The sequence below is a fragment of the Natator depressus genome, chromosome 6 (genome assembly GCF_965152275.1).
Source record: "Natator depressus isolate rNatDep1 chromosome 6, rNatDep2.hap1, whole genome shotgun sequence".
Taxonomy (NCBI): Eukaryota; Metazoa; Chordata; order Testudines; family Cheloniidae; genus Natator; species Natator depressus.
In genome coordinates this window covers 104039310-104061982 of record NC_134239.1, presented here as the reverse complement: position 1 = coordinate 104061982, position 22673 = coordinate 104039310, and the positions used below count along the sequence as shown (strand labels likewise).

At 42.3% G+C, this 22673-nt stretch overlaps 1 protein-coding gene across 6 annotated transcripts in view; it reads left to right on the top strand.

The window, feature by feature from the left end:
- The first annotated feature begins 1983 nt into the window (after window positions 1-1983).
- DICER1 (dicer 1, ribonuclease III) overlaps window positions 1984-22673 on the top strand; it is a 98598-nt gene continuing 77908 nt past the window's right edge. For 4 of the 6 annotated variants that reach the window (XM_074956173.1, XM_074956174.1, XM_074956176.1 and 1 more), the window contains exon 1: window positions 1984-2104. The gene's annotated coding sequence lies outside the window, so the exon portion shown is untranslated. The remainder of the gene's footprint in view (window positions 2105-22673) is intronic. The other 2 variants (XM_074956180.1, XM_074956179.1) reach the window with 1 other exon arrangement.

Sequence of the window (22673 nt, the reverse complement as noted above, 5' to 3'; positions counted from 1 at the left end):
CTGCGATTCTTCAATTGGATGCTGCTGCACAGCAGCAACTCATGCAGCTCACCAAGACTACAGGAGGTCGTAGGAAGGGGCTGCTGTTATCCAAATGCTGACCAGGCCCTGGTAAATCTTTTCTGGGACTATCGCTAGGACAGGGGTCGTCAATAGGGGGCCTATGGGCCAGGAGATGGTTTTGAACAGAACTCAATCTTTTTACTTTCTTATTATTTTCTCTGGAGTCTGGACCTTGACCAAGAAATTTAGACCTTGACAAAAAAAATAATCGACTACCCCTGCACTAGGACACAATTGTGTCAGTGTGATGACCTCCCCCACCAGAAGTGCTGGAACTACAGGTGCGGGGGGTGCTGCAGCACCCCCTGGCTTGAAGTGGTTTCCACCACATACAGGATTTACAGTTTGGTTCAGTGGCTCTCTGCATCCCCATTATACAGGGGTGAAAGTAACTTAAAGGACTTACCAGAGTGCCCTAAGGGTTGCTCCTGGGGCTGGTTTTGTTCAATATCTTCATTAACGATCTGGAGGATGGCATGGATTGCACCCTCAGGAAGTTTCCAGATGACACTAAACTGGGAGGAGTGGTAGATATGCTGGAAGGTAGGGATAGGATACAGAGGGACCTAGACAAATTAGAGGATTGGGCCAAAAGAAATCTGCTGAGGTTCAACAAGGACAAGTGCAGAGTCCTGCACTTAGGACGGAAGAATACCATGCACTGCTATGGACTAGGGCCCGAGCGGCTAGGCAGCAGTTCTGCAGAAAAGGATCTAGGGGTTACAGTGGACGAGAAGCTGGATATGAGTCAACAGTGTGCTCTTGTTGCCAAGAAGGCTAACGGCATTTGGGGCTGTATAAGTAGGGGCACTGCCAGCAGATCGAGGGAATGTGATCATTCCCCTCTATTCGGCACTGGTGAAGCCTCATCTGGAGTACTGTGTCCAGTTTTGGGCCCCACACTAAAGGAAGGATGTGGAAAAATTGAAAAGCGTCCAGCAAAGGGCAACAAAAATGATTGGGAGGCAGGAGCACGACTTATGAGGAGAGGCTGAGGGAACTGGGATTATTTAGTCTGCAGAAGAATGAGGGGGATTTGATAGCTGCTTTCAACTACCTGAAAGGGGGTTCCAGAGAGGATGGATCTAGACTGTTCTCAGTGGTAACAGATGACAGAACAAGGAGTAATGGTCTCAAGTTGCAGTGGGGGAGGTTTAGGTTGGATATTAGGAAAAACTTTTTCACTAGGAGGGTGGTGAAGCACTGGAATGCGTTACCTAAGGAGGTGGTGGAATCTCCTTCCTTGAGGTTTTTAAGGTCAGGCTTAACAAAAGCCCTGTCTGGGATGATTTAGTTGGGGACTGGCCCTGCTTTGAGCAGTGGGTAGGACTAGATGACCTCCTGCGGTTCCTGCTAACCTTGATATTTTATGATTCTAATCTTTAATTAAAAATTAATCTTTCAATTCTTGAAGACTCCAGGACAATCTGGAGGGTTGGCAACCCTAGTGGGAGGGGGCAGCTATGCGAGGTAAGCACCCCGACCGCTTATGTAGGGAGATGGAGGAGGCACCTGCGCGTGCTACCCTCCCCCCACCCCCCGTGCAGGGAGAGGGCATCTGCGTGTGATGCCATCTCGCGCCACGCAGAGTTCAGCAGGGAATTGAGCGAGAGCAGGAACACACGTGAGTCCGCGGAACACTCCAGTCGGCCCAAGCGTTTGCTGTCTCCTGTCACCTAATTGGTCTTCCTCTCAACCTTTGACCTCTCACCCCCATTTTTAGTCCAATCGCCTCACTGCTCTCATGGACTGGGGAGGTGGAGGGTGTGAGCTATGGGGGATGGAATTCTCAGAGCACGAGTACGCTGCCTGCGTTGGGCGGGCCTATTGTTATGGGCGGAGAGCTCGGGCGGTGCTCTATTTGCGTAGGACCAGCCTCGCAGGGGGAAGGGAGGGCAGGAGGCTGTCCCGGGCCCAGGTGAATGGAGGAACCTGACAGCTGGGGGGAGTGAGGCGGCGGCGGCGGGGAAATGGCGGCGGGAGCAGCACAATGAGACGCGGCCTGTAGCCTGGAAGCTCTGGGCTGGGTCCAGTCCGGCAGGTAGGAGGCGGCGGCTCTGGCATGTGCCCTCGCCGAAGGCTTCATGGCGGGCTCGGGGACTCAGCACCGGGGATGGGCAGCTTCTGCCGGGCGAGTGGTCACCGCCCGCTCCGAGCATGTGCGCGGCTCAGCCCCCTTCCCCAGCCCTTGGCGCCCGGCTGAGCCGCCCTTCGCTCCCGCTGGCTGCAAGGCATGTCCACCTGCCGGAGCCGCGCAGGGCCCCCGGCACAGCCACCCCCCTGGCTCTGCCTACCGCGGGCCCCGCCACCCCCCTTGCCGCCGTGGCCCCGGCTCAGTGGAGTCCAGGGCGAAGGGTCTCCCAGTCCTTCTCGCTGGCTTTGTGTTCTCTCGCCCCAAGGCCAGCAGCACTTGGGGCCTGCTGAGGCGTGTGCGCTAGGCTCCTGGGCCCCGTCCCGGACACCGCTGCCCCTTCAGACGACAGGCCTGTGGCACCCGGGAGCTGCTTCCCCACCCCTACTCATGGACCATCTGCTAAAGGGGCCCTTGTGCTGGGTATGAGTTGCGGGCGGAGGAGAGGAGTTATAACTTAAAGCTCCCCTGGAGTAATATTTTAAGGTTTTTTTATTATCCCTCTGTTCCTTCGCCATCTCCCCAGTTGAAACGAGGGGGGTCCTGCATTCTGTAAATATACAGTGATAAAATTAAAAGGGCCTTCTCCAAAACCTGTATGCAAAATATTACAAAGTCTAAGTAGAACCATTAAAGCATTTAGCTATTCTAGTGCCACATGCTATAGAAAGCACGACAATAGAAAAAAAAATTTAAAAAGTGGGTCATGTATTGATATAACTTGAAACAAACTCGGACACTTGTGTATTTGTTTTCTTCCAGAGTTAACAAGCATTCTTTGATAGAAAATATCTTGTTGATTTGGTTAACTTTGATCACTAAAAACTTACTTAGAAGATCTTTTGCCCTTAATATTATCAGTTGTGGGTGTTCATTTTTATTTTTTTTAAACATCAATTGACTGTTTAAGCCCAGTGAGGATGCATTCCACTAGTGGGTGAGAGATATCCTGCCAATTTAGTTTACAAATCTAGACACATCTTTTCCCTCCCCCCTCCCCCCACCCCACAAAAGTGAAAAAAACTTGACCTATATCTTTAGTCAGCTAGTCAGTATGTGTTTAGTAATGCTCATCCTCCATCTCTTGAACTGTTGTCTGGTGTCTTGTCTTTCTGCTTTAGATTGTAAATTCATTGGGACAATGAACATGTCTTTTATATTTGTGAAGTGCTATGTACAGAAGCATAGTTACATACATATTTTTAATAACTGGTCTTTTTTGATGGTTTGATATATGGGGATTGATTATATCTTAAAATACTTTTCTAAAGGGAGGGACCTTCTACACTGGATCACAGCTTGTGGGGTCACAATCTGTAGTACTTAATAAAAATATGAAAATGCTCCTATTTAGGCCTAAGCAGCTCACCCAGTAAATAGTTGTGATTTTTCTCCTATTCCTTCACTTTTAATTCATAGAGATGATGGTGCTCAAAACTACTAGATTGCACTAGTGAAAGATTCCCCATTCAAATATCCTGTAGCCTAGGAAAAAGTCCAGTGACGATGCATTTCAGGCACAGAGTTCAAATTTTTGTATCCATATTTCTGCTCGCTTCATAACCTTTATTATTGAGCCAGGCCTTATAACCTGCTCAAGAGGTCTGTAAAATATAATTTTTTCCCATTTTACAGATAGCTAACTTGCAGTCATTTCTGGCAGAGCTGGGGGTAGAACACAAGCCTTACCAATTCATCTACACTGTCTTTCATTATATGTTTATCAGATCAATGTTCCTATCTCTCATGTGAAATCAGGAATATTTGTCTATTTTTCTTAGTATAAGAACAATAGGGCACTGAGAGATGGAAAATTAAAAATGATAGATGGAAATACTTTTTCACACAATGTGCGATTAGCCTGTAGATCTAACTGCATGATATAGTTGAGAGCAAGAGCTTAAGAGGATTTTAAAAAAAAATTATACAGCTATATGGATAACTAGTTATTGTAAATATGAAGAGTAGAGGCAAGAGTTTTGGGGGGGATATAAACGCTCATGTATAATCTAATCTCAATAACTATCTATTGCAAGGTTGTTTTCTTGGTCTTTCTTTTTGTACCTTCATCTGAAGCATCTAGTACTGGCCACTGTTAGTGACAGAATACTAGAATAGATGGATCACTGGTCTGATCTAGTATGATGGTTCCTTTATTCCACTCCCAGAACCAGAGATTCATGATCTCCAAAATTCTGCTGCTATCTAGCAAATAGTGTGTGACCTACTGATAGCGTGTCCCATCTCCTTCTGGTGTTTAGCTCATATAGAGCAGAGTCGCTCAACCTTTTCAGATTGTCACCACTTTTTTGAAGTCAAAAACATTCACAATCCTCTTACATAAAAAAATCCTCTGACATAAAATAAGAGTAAAAAATGTAAGTGCATCAATTTTAACAAGCCTATTTAATTTTTGTTGGTTTTTCAAGAGGATGAAAGAGAACACTTGAACTTGAAGGGTAAGGATATGTGGGAGTGGGAAAATGAGATTTTCTTTGGTATAGATTGTAATAACATTTCTAACGCTTTGTAACTCCCCTAGGAGACACGACAAACTGGATGAGAAATGCTGACATAGAGGGAGAGTTACTACTTTAGCTCAAATGATAGAGGTTTGTGGTGGGAATCTGAAGGTCTAGTATTCAAACGGTGCTGATGGCCTATGTGGGGAGAGCCTTATGGTTGCACATGATGATATTTCTAGTTTCAGTTTTCTGTTTAAAAGATGGTTAGTTTACACAATGTAAAACTGTTTTTTGTTAATCATTTAAAGAGCAGCACACTAGAAAACTCAGGTATTCCACAGTTTGGTCAGTTGTCACACATTTTCAGGTTTGAAGGATTAGCAATATGCCCAGGATCATCTCTTGCTGCTTTTGCTCTTTACTACAGACTGCATCAGCTTACTGAAATTGATCTGATTTCATAAGGGTATGTCTACACTACAGAATTATGTCCACTTAAGTTATGTCGACATACAGCCACTGCAGTAATTAAATGGTTTTTGCATGTCCACACTACACTCCTTGTTCTGGCAGTGCACATCCTTACCAGGAGTGCTTGCACTGATTTAACTGTCAGTGTGGGGCATAGTGGAATGGCTTATGAAAGGCTGCAACATTTGATGTAAGCAATGCAGTGTCTGTACTGACTCTGTATCGACCTAACTATGATGACCTAAGCACTACACCTCTCACAGAGGTGGAGTTATTAAGTTGGCGTAGTGGGAAAGTTACATTGGCAGGAGCAACATTTTAGCGTAGATGCTTTCTGAGTTAGATCGACGTAAGCTGCTAAATTTCATATTGCTGATACTCTTGGGGTAGAGGAGCTGTAACATAAGCCTCAAGAAGATCGCTTTCATTGATGCACCTGCTTATGTGTAGGAACAGCAGCGACAACAAACTTGTCTTTTTGCTAGTGGGCAGGAAAGAGGCAGAAAAATAGTAATATCTCTTCTTAGGTTGTCTGCAACAATCTTGTTGTCTGAAGACTAGATTGTGTTGCTTTCTTCCAACTCATCCTGACTCAGTGTGTCCTTGGCCAATTCACTTAACTTCTCTGCGCTTCATAATTGTTACCTCGCAATATAGGGATAGAGGAGCATTGTTAAAAATGTGACCATAACATATTCTCGTGTGGTGTGTGGTTTTCTTTTTTCTGGGCTTGGGTTTATTTTGAGAAAACTATAACATTTGCTTAAGGGTTAACATTCTTAGTAATTGATAGATATTTTAAAAACTAAGTTCAGAGCCGTTATGGTTTAGTGGCTAGGCTGCTGACCTGGGACTATCCCTAGCTCTGTCACTGAACTGCTGTGTGACCTTGGGCAAGTTACTTAGCATCTGTGCACCTGTTTTTCCTTCTTTTCTTTGTATATCCTTTCGATTTATATTGTTAGCTCTTTGGAGCAGGGATTGTCTTTTCCTATGATTGTATGTTGTCTAGATGATGATGCCTGTAGATATAAATGTAATATAAATTAGTAGTAAAACATGTTACCTGGGAATTTTCTTAGGCAACAGGCCCTTAAAAATGTTAGTTTGAAATTTGTGTATGACATGTAGTTAAAAGTATGATCACTAATAGAGGATGCTTGGTGGGGGTCTTTTTAATTTATGGGGATAGCAACAAGTGTGGTTAGGCCCTTTAGCTTTGTTTTGATTTGAGATTGTGTATCCATTGTGCTGGTCCACCACCCAGCCAGGTTGCACAGTTGTAAGTTGATGAGTCTATAGCTGACCTCACTAGGTATCATTGATAGATTTTTTTTTTTTTTTTTCCCTGTTAGAACAATTAAGAGAGAGAAACTGTTTTACAGGTAGTTGAATTTGAGTTACCTTTTTAATAAGTAAACTTGAATAATAGGTCTGGCACAAATCTAATATATAAATCAGAAATGATGTGATCTTTGTCTTTGGAAAATATCCTTGATCAATAAGTAGAAGTCTATCTTTTAGTTGCTGTTATGCAGTCTGCTACCATGTTGTCTGGATAATCTCCAAGATTTTAAAAACAGTGGCGCTATCTGAGTTGCGCACATGGATGCGAGAGAGATGTGAAGGTTCCCTACAGAGGATTTTTTTTAAAAAGTGGCTTATACCATTTTTACTGCTTTATGAGGGCCTGAAAAGTTCTTTCTAAAAAGGAAAAAAATAGAAGTATCTGGATTACTAAAATTGGTCTTGCCACTGTTGCTGGAGTACTTCTTGGTTGTCTCGGAGCAGGTGTATTGTGAGCTGTCTTGCACCTTAATTGAAGTGGCAGGGGTGTACAATTTTTTGGCTAGGACTTTCTTTCTTCAGAATGTTCATTATTGATTGGAGCTAAACAGGTGTTAACAAAACCAAATTATTTTTAACAGGCTTTCTAAAAATTCCTTCCCTTCTCAGTTGCTCAGCTTTCACTTTCCTAATTCATATTTTATAATGTCATTCGTTCTCCAGTCACCATAGGCTTCCAGATTGGGCAACCTGAATTTTCTGTTTAAGACACAAACATCTTTCATATTTTATAAATTGTAGAGAAGCAAAAAAGCACAATGAAATTTGCAGGCTACCTTCAAAGCGCTTAAATTTTAGTTTATGTAGGTCCCCCTAATCCACTCTTCACAGGAGTAAGGCATCAAGGGCAATTTACCCTTTGAAAGTTAAAATTACGACTTGCTGTTAATATATCTTAAATTTGGATCAATTGAATTCACAAGGCTGGATCAAGGGTATTTTAAATCCTAGGATTATACTTTGTATAGATAAATAGATCTTATTAGAATTGAAAGTCGTTGAAAAACCGTCAGAAGATGCTCAGTATGGTGGAATTTCTCTTGAACAATGGTAACTAGAGCATTTAATCAGGAATTTGCCTACTGGGATCTTTTGGGGAAAAAGCTTGAGCTTTAACAGATGACAAAATTTTGGAGGAGCAGGTGGAGTGTTTTTTTGTTTTTTGTTTTTTTTGTGTGTGTGGGTTTTTTTAAGATTATAGGCGCTCTAGGCCTGCACTTTACCTTGAAGTACTTGGTTGAAAGGAACTGGGAGAATGCCAAAAAGGTTTATGAGCTTCATGGATCTTGGAAAGAAATGTGATCAAGTCCCAAGAGACAAGTAATTTTTTTCTGTGCTTTCTTAACATAGTTAGTGGTTTACTTGTATAGGGCCTGATATGTGAAACCTGTGTCTTGGTTAATAGTGAGTGCTCTGGCAAAACTTCAGTCTGTTCAGGGCTGCATTTTATATATGCAGAATGGAAGGGGAGTTCCAGTAAGGAAAGTCATGGTTTCAGCAGTACTGTTTACAGACAGCCTGATTGCCTTTATCTCAGTGAATAAGGGCCTACAAGGAATTACACTAAATGTTATCTGGTATGTTGTGACTGGGATGAGGAGCAGGTGTTCTTTTCTGGCAGGGTTTCAAGCAATATGCCTGTAACTTTTTTAAAAACGGAAGTTGATTGCCAAGAATATTTATAATTTCTAAAAATTTCCATCAGTCCATTCTATCCCTGCTGCTTACCACCACTGATCTTCTCTCCTACTAAACGCAATCACTTCTTTCCCTGAATAATCAATAAGGGGCTTGCTTCTGGAACTCTACGTTTGTTGCTATTAGAGCAAGACCATTAACACAAGACTGCAGGAAAGAAGATAAGTTAGTGTGTTTTTCTCAGCAACAGTCAAAAGCCTGTTATCCAAATCTTTCACTCGTGCTAAATTTCACGTTCCATGATATATAAAATACCCTCTTTCCTTTATTCAGCTAATTCTATATCCCACACTCCTCCCTTTCTCTCACTTTCCATTTAGATACTTTGTTTTTTGTAACGAGAGATGCTTGATTAGGATCGCTGGTGCAGTCATCTTGAGTTGCTTATGTCACTAAAATTGGCTAAGTAAAGCCATGATTTGGACCAAAGTAAGTGTTCTGAAGACTTTCTGTCTAATATGACATCTGGGAAGAAGAAACTAGATTGAACAGACTTGTGTGTTTGGATATCCAATGAAAGATTCCAGCAGGTTCATAAGCAAAGAGCTAGCTACTGTAAAATCTAATAACAAAGGTTAAATTTGGAAAGAAACTAAACTCCCACATCTAAGCTTTTGCTTATTCAAAGCAAGTCTGGAAAGGAGTAGGAACAGAGCAGGGTGGATAAAAATCATGATTTAAAAAAAACATGTTGCTAGTGTCTACTTTCCACTTCAAAGTCTTAAATTGTTAAAGTGGATATTTTGTACTTATTTCTCTAGTTTCCTAATTGTTAGTGTAATTTTAGATTTTACATACTACTTTTTTTCTAAGAAGTTTCTCATTTAACATGATGATCTATGGAAAGACTAAAATCTCATTAATATCCTGACCATGAGAACAACACAAAATTGATTAGCAAATAGCCTGCACTATATTTACCAGTAGCACCATCTTCTCACTGAATTTCCATAAATCAAGAAAGCTGAACAGCTTCAACCTGGCTGTACTCATCTACCAGGCTTTATCATTTGAAATTAATGGGATTTACGCTCCAAAGTCATTTAGGTGTTTTTGACAGTGTCAGCCTTAGGTGCCTAAGTATTGGCTTTGGAACCTAATTTTAGACTTCAGTGTTTGAAAATTTCTGCCTGTGTACAAAAAAGTTTACAGTAACTTTGTTAGTGTACTGAAAGTCTAAATAACTTTTCATTGTTAATGTTGCAGCAGTTTTGTTTTGAAATGACAAAGATTTTATGTCACAAAGAAATTTTTAATAAAAATACAGGTTTAGTGCCTGATGCACATAGCATGCTTATCTTTAAGCATGCTGAGTAGTCCCATTGAAGTCAATGGCACTAGTCATGTGAGTTAAGCTATATACTTGCTTCTGGCCTGGTCTACACTACAAACTTAGGTTGACATAAGCCACATTAAATCTATCTAATAATGTATGTGTCTACACTACCGAGTCCCTTCTGCCAACCTAAGTGGCCTGTAAAGTCAACTTCTGTACTCTGCCTCTGAGAGAGGCATATCAGTTGAGTCGACATAAGGATAGTGTAGACACTGTGTTGTGTAATTCGAAGGAATTGGCCTCCAGGAGGTGTCCCACAGTGCTCTGCTGTGACTACTCTGGAGAGCACTTTCAACTCTACTGCACGCTAGCCAGGTACACAGGAAACAGCTGCTCCTGTTAAAGCCCTGGGAACTTTTGAATTTTCATTTCCTGTTTGATCAGCATGGAGAGCTCGCCAGCACAGCTGATCATGGAGACTCAAGGCTGCAGATGCACTTCAGCATTGAGTACACAGGAGGTGGAGGATCTTATTGCTGGGTGGGGAGAAGAGTCTGTGTAGGCAGAGCGCTGATACAGAAGAAGAAATGCTGATATCTATGCCAAGGTTGCATGGGGAGAAGGGCAACACCAGGGAATGCAGCAGTGCCACGTGAAAATAAAGGAGCTTCGGCAAGCATACCAAAAGACAAAGGAGGCAAACAGTCGTTCTGGTTCTGCCCCACAGACATGCTGCTTTTATGAGGAGCTATATGCGATTCTCAATGGTGACCCCTCCACTACCCGAGAGTGCTTCCAGGGGACTTTGAGCAACAACGAGGAGGACATTGTTGAGTAGTAGTAGGAGAAGAATGTGAGGCAGGCAAGCAGAGGATTCATTCTCCCCAACAGCCAAGGACTGTTTTTAACTCTGGAGTATATCCCTTCACAGGACCAGTTGGCGGCAGAGTGTGATGCTGGGGAAGGCACTTCTCGTGAGTACACATTTCCAATCAAACTAGGGGTTACACACACTATTTTTTTGGTGGTTTAATCTGAACAAAAAAGTAGGTGTAATGGGTATCTGCAAAATTAAAATACAGTGCAGTTTGCTCAACTATAACAAAGATAACTTGTTAGACAAATGGCAATTAAGGGTATTTCTACACAGCACCTAGATCCCTGTGCCAACTGACTTGGGCTTTGCTGTGGGGCTGTTCCATTGTTGCCTAGACTTCTGGGCTTGGGCTGTAGTCTGAGCTCTGGGACCCTCCCACCTTGCAGGGTCCTAGAGACCAGGTTCCAGCACAAGCCCAGAAGTCTACCCAGAAATGAAACAGCCCAAGGCAAGGCCAGGCCAGGCTCCAGCCCAAGACTGGAAATGTACACAGAAATGGAACAGCCCCACAGGCCAAGCCTAAGTCAGCTGGCACAGGCCAGCCCTGGGAACTATGCTGGCATCATTGTAGCACACAGCATTGCAGCATAAGGACCAGGTCTCTGTACCCAGAGTAATATTGCATATGGTCACCTAGGGGAAATGGGAAGTTTTCAATGCTAGCCCTTAAACCGCAAACAATTCAACAAGTAATCTGTCCCCCCACCCCCGTTTGGTAAAAAGAAGACTCAGGAGGACATAGTCAGTGAGTTAATGCGTGCCTCTGAGACTGACAAGATGGAGCTCAGAGCATGGAGGATTATACTGTCTGAGAACCTGGACATGGAGGACAAGAGAGCATGCAGGGAACAAGTGTGCGTCATGCTTGGAGATGCTGTGGATTATGAAGGAGCAATCAGACATGCTGAGGCATCTGGTTGAGGTTTAAGAAAGGAAGCTGGATACTAGAGTCCCTCTGCAGCCTATGCTGAACCTGTCGCCATCATCACCCAGTTCTACATCCTCCTGCCCAAACATCCTGTGTGGCAGGGGAGAAGTGGTTAAGTATCCCTTGCACTCAACATCAGGGGCGGGTACAAGGACCAGAAGACACCCATTCCCACACCTTTGATTGTTGTTGGAGTGCATGTGTAAGCACATTTTTCTTTTTTCTCCCCCCACAGTGTTAGCCATTTTGCCCTGGGTTATTTCACTTTTCTTTGCTGTCTCTGTGTTTGTGTGCATAATAAAACTTAATGGATTGAGGGAAAAAAGGCTCTTTTTTCAATCAACATATGGTGGTTGGTGGGGGTGGAGTTTAGAGGGAAAAAAATGCAATAGAGGGGACTGTTTGGTAAGGAACAACACAGATAAGTGTCATATTACTCTGGCTCATTGCTGAAACTTGTATTGAAAGCCTCACAGAGATGCAGAGACCCTGGATGTGCTCTTGTTATTGCCCTGGTGTTTGGCTGCCAGGCGATCTGCCTCAGCCCCTCACCCCAGCGGAAACTTTTCTCCCTTGGTTTCACAGATATTGTGGAGCACACAGCAGACAGCAATTACAAAGGGAATATTGCTTTCACTGAGGTCTAGCCTAGTAAGCAAACAGCGCCAGCGAGCTTTTAAATGTCCAAAGGCACATTCCACCACCATTCTGCACTTCCTCAGCCGATGGTTGAACCAGTCCTTACTGCTGTCCGGACTGCCAGTGTATGGCTTCATGAGCCATGGGAGCAAGGAGTAGGCTGGGTCTCCCAGGATCATGATTGGCATTTCAACATCACCACTGGTTATTTTGCAGTCTGGAAAGAAAGTCCCTGCTTGCAGGTTTCTGAACAGACCTGTGTTCCTAAAGATGCGTGCATCATGCACCTTTCCCAACGTTGGTGAAACGACCCCTGTGATCCACCAGCTCTTGCAACACCATTGAGAAGTGCCCCTTTCGGTTTATGTACTCTTTTACAAGGTGGTCTGGTACCAAGATAGGTTGATGTGTTCCGTTTATCACCTCACTGCAGTTAGGGAACCCTGTGTGACGTTATTGACATAATCTGGGACCGTATAGAACATTTGTTGCAACCAAGGTCCTGTAGAGGCACCAATTCTTGTATAAAGGGGGTCAAATAAGGTGTCTAAGACAAGGTTATGGTTTGCTGGTTATGATTATGCTATTTGTATGCATGTATCATTTTTGTATTTAAAGTTATAAGTATTGGCTCTATTGTCTGTAGTTCAAACTTGTGCTGTGCTTCTGGGTGACACCCCAGACAAGTTGGTGTCAGCTCTGCCGAGCCTGCGTGATGGCCCATTAAGGACCATCAGCTATACAGCTGACTCATTGAGTGAAGGCCGATACACCTTGTGACTCAGCAAGGTATGCAGGGACCTGCCTATGGACAGAACTCTGAGGTTTTTCCATGCCATGTGATGGACAGCTTGTCTTTGGGACAAAGAAAGAAAGACCATATGGCAAGAGACTATAAAAGGCTGATGCCTCATCTCCATCTTGTCTTCAATACTGCTTCTTACCTCTGGGGGAACTTTACTACACTGAAGCTTTGAACAAAGGACTGATGACCCATCCCAGCAGTGGATGTACTCCAGAGACTTGATTTAAGCCTGCAGTTTATTCCATCACTGCTACAAGCCTGAACCAAGAACTTTGCCATTACTGTATGTAATTGATTACATTTAACCAGTTCTAGCTCTCATCTATATCTTTTTCCTTTTATGAATAAACCTTTAGATTTTAGACTCTAAAGGATTGGGAACAGCGTGATTTGTGGGTAAGATCTGATTTGTATATTGACCTGGGTCTGGGGCTTGGTCCTTTGGTATCGGGCAAACCTTTTTTCTTTTACTGGGGTATTGATTTTCATAACCATTCGTCCCCATAACAAGTGGCACTGGTGGTGATACTGGGAAACTGGGGTGTCTAAGGGAATTGCTTGTGTGACTTGTGGTTAGCCAGTGGGGTAAAACCAAAGTCCTCTCTGTCTGGCTGATGTGGTTTGCCTTAGAGGTGGAAAAACCCCAGCCTTGCGCTGTAACTGCCCTACTTTAAGCAATTTGTCCTGAACTGGCACTCTCAGTTGGGTCCCACCAGAACCAGTGTCGTTACACCCTATTGCGGCAAAACCATCCACTATGTCCTGCACGTTGCCCAGAGTCGCTGCCCTTCTTAGCAGAAGTCTGTTAATACCTCTGCAAACTTGGATCAGAACAGATCCCATGGTAGATTTACCCTGTCCAAATTGATGCAATGCCAGACTGCTACCGAACAGTGGGGCAGGCTTCCACAGAGCTATCACCACTCGCTTCTCCACTGTCAGAGCAGCTCTTATTTTAGTAGTGCTGCGCTTCAGGGCTGGGGAAAGCTCTTCACACAGTTCCTGGAAAAAAGAAAGGGAGTACTTGTGGCACCTTAAAGACTAACCAATTTATTTGAGCATGAGCTTTCGTGAGCTACAGCTCACTTCATCGGATGCATACTGTGGAAACTGCAGATGACATTATATACACAGAGACCATGAAACAATACCTCCTCCCACCCTTCCTCCCACTCTCCTGCTGGTAATAGCTTATCTAAAGTGATCATCAAGTTGGGCCATTTCCAGCACAAATCCAGGTTTTCTCACCCTCCCACCCCCATACACACACAGACTCACTCTCCTGCTGGCAATAGCTCATCCAAAGTGACCACTCTCCCCACAATGTGCATGACAATCAAGGTGGGCCATTTCCAGCATAAATCCAAGTTTAACCTGGAAAGTGGCCTTATGCTTTCAAAAGTTCTGCAGCCACGGCTATCATCCCATGGCTGCATAATGATGTGGTCCCACCTGTCAGTACTTGTTTCCTGGGCCCAGAAATGGCACTCAACAGCGTCAAGGTGATGCGTGACTGTCACCAGCAACTGTCTGTTGCTCCGCTCTGTCTTCCAGCAGGGCTGCTTGCGTGGCATCACATTGTTCCACGCGGTGGGTCCTGTATAGGCTGTGTAAATACTGCAGGGTAAGGCGCAAGATGTTTGTAATGTTCACAACAACAGTGTAAAGCTGAATGGGGTCCATGTTTCTCGTGCTATGGTATCCGCGTAGGTAATCCAGGCTTATGAAAAAGGCTTGGCTTGTTTGCTGTTGATTTCAGAGAAGGAAGGAGGGGGAGGTAAGTGCCATCATGGTAGGCTAACACCATGTTCCCATAAACACCCGTGCCAATGTTTTGGTCCCATAAGGCATTGCAAGCCCAACCCAAAATTCCACTCGGCTACGTGCACTGTGGGATAGCTACCCATAGTGCAGTGCTCCGTGTGTCAATGCATCCTCCCTAGCAGGACTTACATCCTGCTGACACAGTGAGCATAGTGTGGACGCAAGATCTGCTTGCTTAAATTGGAGGGTCGATGTCAGTTTTACTGAAAGTCGACTTAACTTCGTAATATAAATATGGCCTCTGTCTTTGCAGGTCAAGGCCTTAATTTTCATTTTTTATTTTTTTTTTTGCTTGTAGCAGTTTTGTAAAACTCAAAAGACCTACTAGTAGTGGTATTTAACACCTGTCCCCCTCCCTCTACCAAAATACAGCATTTATAATTTAGTTCATCATTAAATAAAATGGTTTAAATCAATTTGGTTTTATTTGCTCCACACAAAAACCGAGAAGGCTTTAGTATTTTGTGATTTGCTTGCTAAACAATTCTTGTCCCCACATTTGCCTTAAGCTCCTGTCCGCAGGACCATAAGATTTTGGAGAGTGCCAAAATTATTTGGGGCCTTTCTCACCCCCCTCCTCCTTCTCACCATAATGAGTACCTTCTGTATAAAGGAGTTGAAGGGGGAGAATTTTGCACTGCCAATAGCCTCTTTCTCTGCAGAAGAAGAAATCCAGTTGCTTATACGGTATCTGTTAATGACTGTATACATTTACATTTTTTGGGACAGTTCTCCAAATAAGATGGGGATTTGAAGGTGCAAGGTCATCCTTTGTCCAAGAATTTTGCAGACTTTTGGTGAATTTTAGGTTCTTTTTTCCTAATTATGTAACTCTAGAATCCAAATTATCCAGCAATATTATGCAGTCATGACATCATAGTTAAGGATCCCTATAGGAGGGTATTTTAAACTTTAATATAAGTGCTTAACATATCCATTCCACTCCTTTTCTCCCAAACTTAGAGAGAATGAGTACATAAAGCAACATACATTAAATATGCTAACATAAAAGTTGTGCATCTTCCTTCTTTATCCTATTTTTTCCTGCTCCCATGGGGTCGGCTCCGCTGAAGGCTAGGGTAATGCCTGGGTGTGAGACCCAGACCATACCCCCTTGAAATAACTGTGAACAAATGGGCCCTTAACTCCTGCTTGAAATTAATCATCTTTGATCCCAAACTATCCACAACAAAAATCATTAACTGTATGGGAAATTGTAAGCAGTAGCAACAAGGTGAGCTAGATTGAAATAAATAAAAGTGAAAATCACAAATCAGGGTAACTTTTTAGTGACTTACAGAGAAAAACAGGTCTCTTCTCCTCCCCCCCCCCCCCCCCGAATATTGCTGAAATATTTTTGTTGTCTTAGAAAAAGCGGAAAAGCCATAGTTTTAGGGGGCCCAAAGTAGGGCTTCATAATGAAAGTTGGTTGCAATCTTTAACTTAGGAGAGGTTACAATCTTTATAATATATGAAAAGGAGATTAAATGGGTTACTCGGGATAGCATGGGTGAGATAGGAGCACTTTTCCAGAATTCCCTCAAAAACTACATTGAGTTGCTTCCAATGTTGGTTATTTGGAAGTCATTATTGGGGTTAAAGCTTGCAGGGTTTGTGTAGATTGTAGTTTATCATTTTGTATTTACAGGCTAAATAATTGATGTCAGCCTTAGAATCATAGAATATCAGGATTGGAAAGGACCTCAGGAGGTCATCTAGTCCAACCACCTGCTCAAAGCAGGACCAATCCCCAACTAAATCATCCCAGCCAGGGTTTTGTCAAGCCTGACCTTAAAAACCTCTCTGGAAGGAGATTCCACCACCTCCCTAGGTAACCCATTCCAGTGCTTCACCACCTTCCTAGTGAAAAAGTTTTTTCCTAATAACCAACCGAAACTTCCCCCACTGCAACTTGAGACCATTACTCCTTGTTCTGTCAAGGAGTTCTGTTACTAGCAGTTACTGACATTGGAGCTAGTTTCACAAGGAACAGTTTGGGAGTTATCTGTAATATTTCATAATTCTATTGAACACTTTTTTGTGTGTGAAATATTTATAATGTGAACACTCTGTTGTAAGAAGTAGGGTTTTTACACCTCTAAAAACATATGCAGTTGGACTGGAAGTCTCCTCTTACTGTTTACATTGAAAATTCCTGACTCTTAGTGCCATAGGATTAAATAGAAGAAAAGGGATTGCTATGTTGCTAAACAACTTTGAATATTTAAATTTATAATTTAAAGCATTTGAACAGCAAATATAGCTTGACTCTAAAGGAACAAGAAAAAAATAAAGTACAAAGGAAGATGTGTTTAAACACTTTTTGATCTCATCTTATAATACATAGAGTAGTTAATACAAATTTTCATCTTCAGCATGTGCTTTATAACGTTAACTAAAAATAACAGACTCAAAGACTTTAGGGCCAGAAAGGACCACCATCATCTAGTCCAGTGGTTTTCAAATTGTGGGTTGTGACCCCAGAGTTGGTCAGGACCCTGTTTTAATGGGGTTGCTGGGGCTGATATTAGACTTGCTGGGGCCCGGGGCCAGAGCCGAAGCCTGAGCCCCACTGCCTGGGGCTGAAGCCCTTGTACTTTGACCTCCCGCACCTAAGGTGGTGGGGTTTGGGCACCTCCTCCCCCCCCCCCCCCACGCACCCAAGACAGTGGGGTTTGGGCAGGTTCAGGCTTTGGTCCCCCCCCCCCCCCCGGGGGTCATGTAGTAAGTTTTGTTCTCAGAAGGGGGTTGCAGTGCAATGAAGTTTGAGAACCCCGATCTAGTCTGATTTCCTGCACATTGCAGGCCACAGAACCTCACCCACCACTTCGATAGTAGGCCCATAACCTCGGGCTGAGTTACTGAAGTCCTCCAATCTTAAAGACTTCAAGTTACAGAGAATCTACCGTTTACTCTAGTTCAAAGCAGCAAGTGACCCATGCCCCATGCTGCAGAGGAAGGCAAAAACACCCCCAAAACAACCCGGGGTTTCTGCCACCTTATTCTGGGGGAAAGTTCCTTCTCAACCCAAAATGTGACAATCCGGTACAACCTAGCATGTGGGCAAGACCCACCAGCCAGACACCTGGGAAAGAGTTCTCTGTAATCACTGAGAGCCCTCCCCATCTCTGGCATTGGAGAGACTTGCTGATAGTCACAGATGGGCCACATGCCATTGTAGGCAATCTCACCATACCATCCCCTCCATAAACTTATCGAGCTGTGTCATGAAAGAAGTTAGGTTATTTTGCCCCCACTACTCCCTTTGGAAGGCTGTTCCAGAGGTGCACTCCTTTGATGGTTAGAAACCTTTGTCTACTTTCAAGCCTAAACTTACTGATGGCCAGTTTGTATCCATTTGTTCTTGTGCCAGAATTGGCCCTCAACATAAATAACTCCTCTCTCTCCCTCCCTGATTTTTATTCGTCTGATGTATTTATATACAACAATCATATCTCCCCATAGCCTTAATTTTACTAGGCTAAACAAGCCAAGCTCCCCAAGTCTCATCTTGTAAGGCAGGTTCTCCATTCCGCTGATCATCTTAGTAGCTCTTCTCTGCATTTATTCCCTTTTGAATTCATCTTTCTTAAACATGGGAGACCAGAACTTCAGACAGTATTCCAGAAGAGGTTTCACCAGTGCCTTGTATAATGGTAATAACATTTTCCTATCTATACTGGAAGCACCTCACCTGGTGCATCGTATGATTGCATTAGCCTTTTTCACAGCTGCATCACATTGGTGGCTCATAATCATTCTCCTTCTCTGTTGCTTCCAACTAATATATACCCAGTTTATAGCAAAAATTCTTGTTAGTCCCCAAGTGCTATTAAATTAAACCTTGAGTTATTAAATTTCATCCCATTTCTGTTACTCCAGTTTTCAAGGTTGACAATATCTTCTTGTATGATTCTGGTTGTTCTCCATATTGGCAGTACCTCCCAACTTTGTGTCATCTGTAAATTTTATTACTGGAGTCTCACTTTTTGTACCAAGGTCATTAATGAAGATGTTAAGAAGATTGGTCACAGGACTAATCCTTGAGGAGCTTTAATAGTAACCTCCCTTTCAAGGTCTTACTCCTGCTCCTCTTTTCCATCTCATGGCCAGTTAAAGGAATTTTCTGTTTTGTAATAGAGCGTAGCAGCTGGAATGGATTCACTCCCTGAGCACCAGATGTGCTCCTGCAGCCAAAGATCTTTGGGTGCCTTTGGAATAGCTTCACAATGAACTGGGGCTAATTGAGAAGGTCCAGAAAACCTGAACATTAGTCTTGCCCCTCCCTTTCAGGATTACCATTTTACTTCCAGTGGAACCTCCACTTTGCTGGGATCATACCGGGAGAGCTGCAGAGCAGTCTTGAAGTCTGCCTATCTGCTCCTGTTCCAGAACCTGTTCATACTGGAAAGATTACAACCATATTCAGATACAAGGAAGAAAAACACCTTCAATGGCACGTCACACAGATACCCACCATAACTACTTCCGCATGTCCTGAGTCTTAGCACTAGTACCCTTCCCCCCCCTCCCCCCCCGCACATACTCTTTCTGCTAAACCCGTAAGTCTTGTAATTCTCAGAAATGCTCCCTGCAGTGTACTTCAGAGCTGTGTACACATGCTCTCTATGCTGGATTTACAACTCAAAAACTGTCTATAATACAGTCAATTAAGGGGAAGGGAGTAATTTCCTGTGCCCGTGGTTGTGTGTTGGTTAGTACTCTGTGGTTCCCTTTTAACTGAAGGTCTCTCCCAGCCCTACGTGTACTTAGCCTCAAAGCAGTTTGTAAGAATATAGAGAAAGTTAGGGCTAGTTGGAAAATTTTGTACTATCTTAACTTCCAGAGCTCTGCAATTGTGGAATCCCCATCAATGGAAGGTTTTAAAGAACATGTTGGACAAATACATGTCAATGATGTCTAAGTTTATTTGGTCCTACCACAGCACAGGGGGCTGGACTTGATGGCTTCCCGAGGTCCCTTCCAGTCCTACATTTCTATGACTCTCTGCCTCTAATGGGTTTTCTAGCCCTATTCAAAACTCAAGTAGGAGTAGAGAGGTTATTCTACCTTTGTTTGGCACTGGTGCAACTGCTGCTGGAATACTGTGTCTAGTTCTGGTGTTCTCAATTCAAGAAGGATGTTAATAAATTGGAGAGGGCTCATAGAAGAGCAGTGAGAATGATGAGGATTAGAAAATCTGCCTATTCGTGACAGACTCAAGGAGCTCAATCTGTTTGGTTTAACAAAGAGAAGGTTAAGGGGTGACTTGATTACAGTATATACAGAACACACAGTTAATAATGGGCTCTTTAATCTAGCAGAGAAAGACATCACATGATCCAATGGCTGGAAGTTGAAGCTAGACAAATTCATACTGAAAATAAAGCATAAACTTTTAACAGCGAGAGCAATTAACTGCTGGAACAGTTTACCAAAGTTGTCATGATAGTGCAGTTTAAGTGCCCCACTATAGACACCTCAAAGAGATCTGACTTTTCAGAGTAGAAAAGCTCAGCATTTCTGAAAATCAGAAAACAAATTCTTAGATGGGGGCACTCCAAAAATGAAATTCCCCAAATCACTAGTCACTTCTGAAAATATACACCACAGTTCTGTATAATCCTAGTGGGAGGAATGTTCCCATGTGATCAGTAGTTCGGTTCACAGTAGTGATGAGGAAAGATTTTTCTTAATGTTTGCCCTTAAACTATTTGCTTAGGAGGCTACTTGAGGCCTGATATGAGTTTTGCTACTGACTTCAATGGCAGAAGGATTGGGCCCATGGTTATTAAGAAGTCTTTACTGTGGAGTTAATACCAGACAATAAGGGTAACTGCTGACAGAATTTTAGCCCTACTCTTATAATTAGGATGGTATTTTATTTTACTGTATATCTTTTTGTGTACAAAATGTCTATTTATAATGCTAATAATTGCATCCAGTCTAAAACTGATGTTTTTTGGTTACTGTAATACAGTGTCATGGTTTTGTTTTGTTGCATTTTGTTTTCTAAAGAATAATTCACATTTAAACACTGCTTACCTTAGGAAAAGGTTTATTTGCTACTTGATATTACTATAGGCTGCCAATCACCCTGAGTTGTCAAACTATTTTATTCCTTCTGAATGCTTTGTTTGGTACTGAATGGGAAGAATGGAGATTTTTTTGTTTTATCCCAGAAATTTTGCATGAGGTCTTTGGCAATCTTAGAAATGGCTTGGTGAATGTTGATATAAATACTGATCCTGCAATTGGACTCATGCTGGCAACCCTTACTCCTGCATGGAGACCCATTGTCATCAGATCAGTTGTGCAGATCCAGCAGCAGGATAGGGGCCTAATGAGTGAATTTTGTGAATTATTTTTAACATTTCCATGATTCCCTATGGTTTTATTAGAAAATTAGTGTAGCAGTTTGAGGGGGAAAATTTCTTTCTATCAAACTATAGAAGATTTTTAAATCAAGCAGCAGCTTTGATAACTTGTGTTGGAAAACACTGTCATTACCACACCTCTGGAAGTTTAATTCTGAAATTCTGTTTTGGCTTTTTTTCTGGCAATCTTTGAATTGCTAACTATAGATAAAATAAACTTAAATTTTTATTCATTTTGCAGCATGGCTCTTTGAATTACTTTTTAGGTACCATAATGCTTATGAATCCGTGTCTGCCCTTCCTACTGGCCTGGTGTGTTTTGGCTAAGTTTACTGACATTTGGCTGACCGTTAAGTAGCAATTAGCCAAAATGCCTGGAAGATTCTTGCCAAGGTTTTCAGAAGTGACTGTTGAGTTTGGAAATGATATTTTTGAGTGCTTAACTTGAGCCACCTTAAAGAGGCCTGATTTTTAAAGGGAGGGTCCTCAACACTTTCTGAAAATCAGCACCCTTTAAAATTAGTATAGTTAGGCCTCCCAAATCAATAGTTTACTTTTGGAAATCTCAGCTTTTAGCTTTAATTAAAAGTGAATTTTTTATATTGCATAAACAACTCAAAACAAAATTCTAGTTCATCATACTGCTAAACTAAACTTGTAAAACTTATGAACCAATCATAGTAAGTTGCCATGTTATAGTGTTCTTAATGAATGTTTGTCATTCATTTTATCTTTATTAATCAGAAATGAACGAGAGTCCTATTATCCTACAAAAATGAAAAACCTACCTCGGCTATACAGTTTTTCTCCACAGTAACGCCACCGTACATTAAATATCTTCTCTTTCCAGTTTTATCATTTAGCAGTGTCATGGTTTCCCCTTTTCTTCTGTGTGTTCTTTTAATATGCTTTCCACTTACTGTAGATTGGGTGGGTTGCTTGTTCAGTGTATGGTAAAAGAGACCTTTGACTGTAAAATTTGACTGGTATCTGCAACACATTGCAGTGAAGGAAGGGAGTGGGTTTTGTAGTTTGTTTTGGTAACCACTCGCTATTGCCATCGTTCAGCAGTGCTCACTTGCAAGTTGTTGTTTCCCTTGGCCTTCAGACATGAAGGGTTGGCTGTCCGCTGCAACAGGTTTTTGTCCAAGGTTTCAGCCAGCATCATTTAGATGCTAATGTTTTGTAAGCTTGCTGTTTTGTACTAGAACTTGACTGAGTTTCTGGTGTGTGGCCTATCTGGGATACATGTTAGTTTTGGCCTTAAGAGGGCCTACCATGCTGAAGGGCAGTCAGTGTCATGCCCATCAATTAAAATTTGAATCCCCTGTTTTACGGCTATGTAGTGTTAACAGAAGTTGTCATTGACTTTTAATGAATCAATGATACTTAGTCCGTCTCCATTTTGTCACCTTAATATGTTTGCCTCCTACATTAATAATCAAAAAATAATACTATATAGTGTATGAAGTTAGATATTATGCCAAAGGATTGTGGCATTTTTTTTTCTGTTCAGTTTATTATAATATATTTTGACTACTTCTGTGCATCGGAGAAAACATTCTGCTCCCCCTTGTAGAGAGAACCATTTCTATCTTTAACAAGTTTTTTTTTTAAAACCAGATTTAGCAATTTTACTAGATAGAAAACAATGATTTCTTTAATAACATACTAACAGCAACTAAAATGATTTTACTGTTAGACCATATACTGGTTCAATAGAAATCATGCACATTTTAGACAGTGTGAATGTAATTTGATGATAAATAACA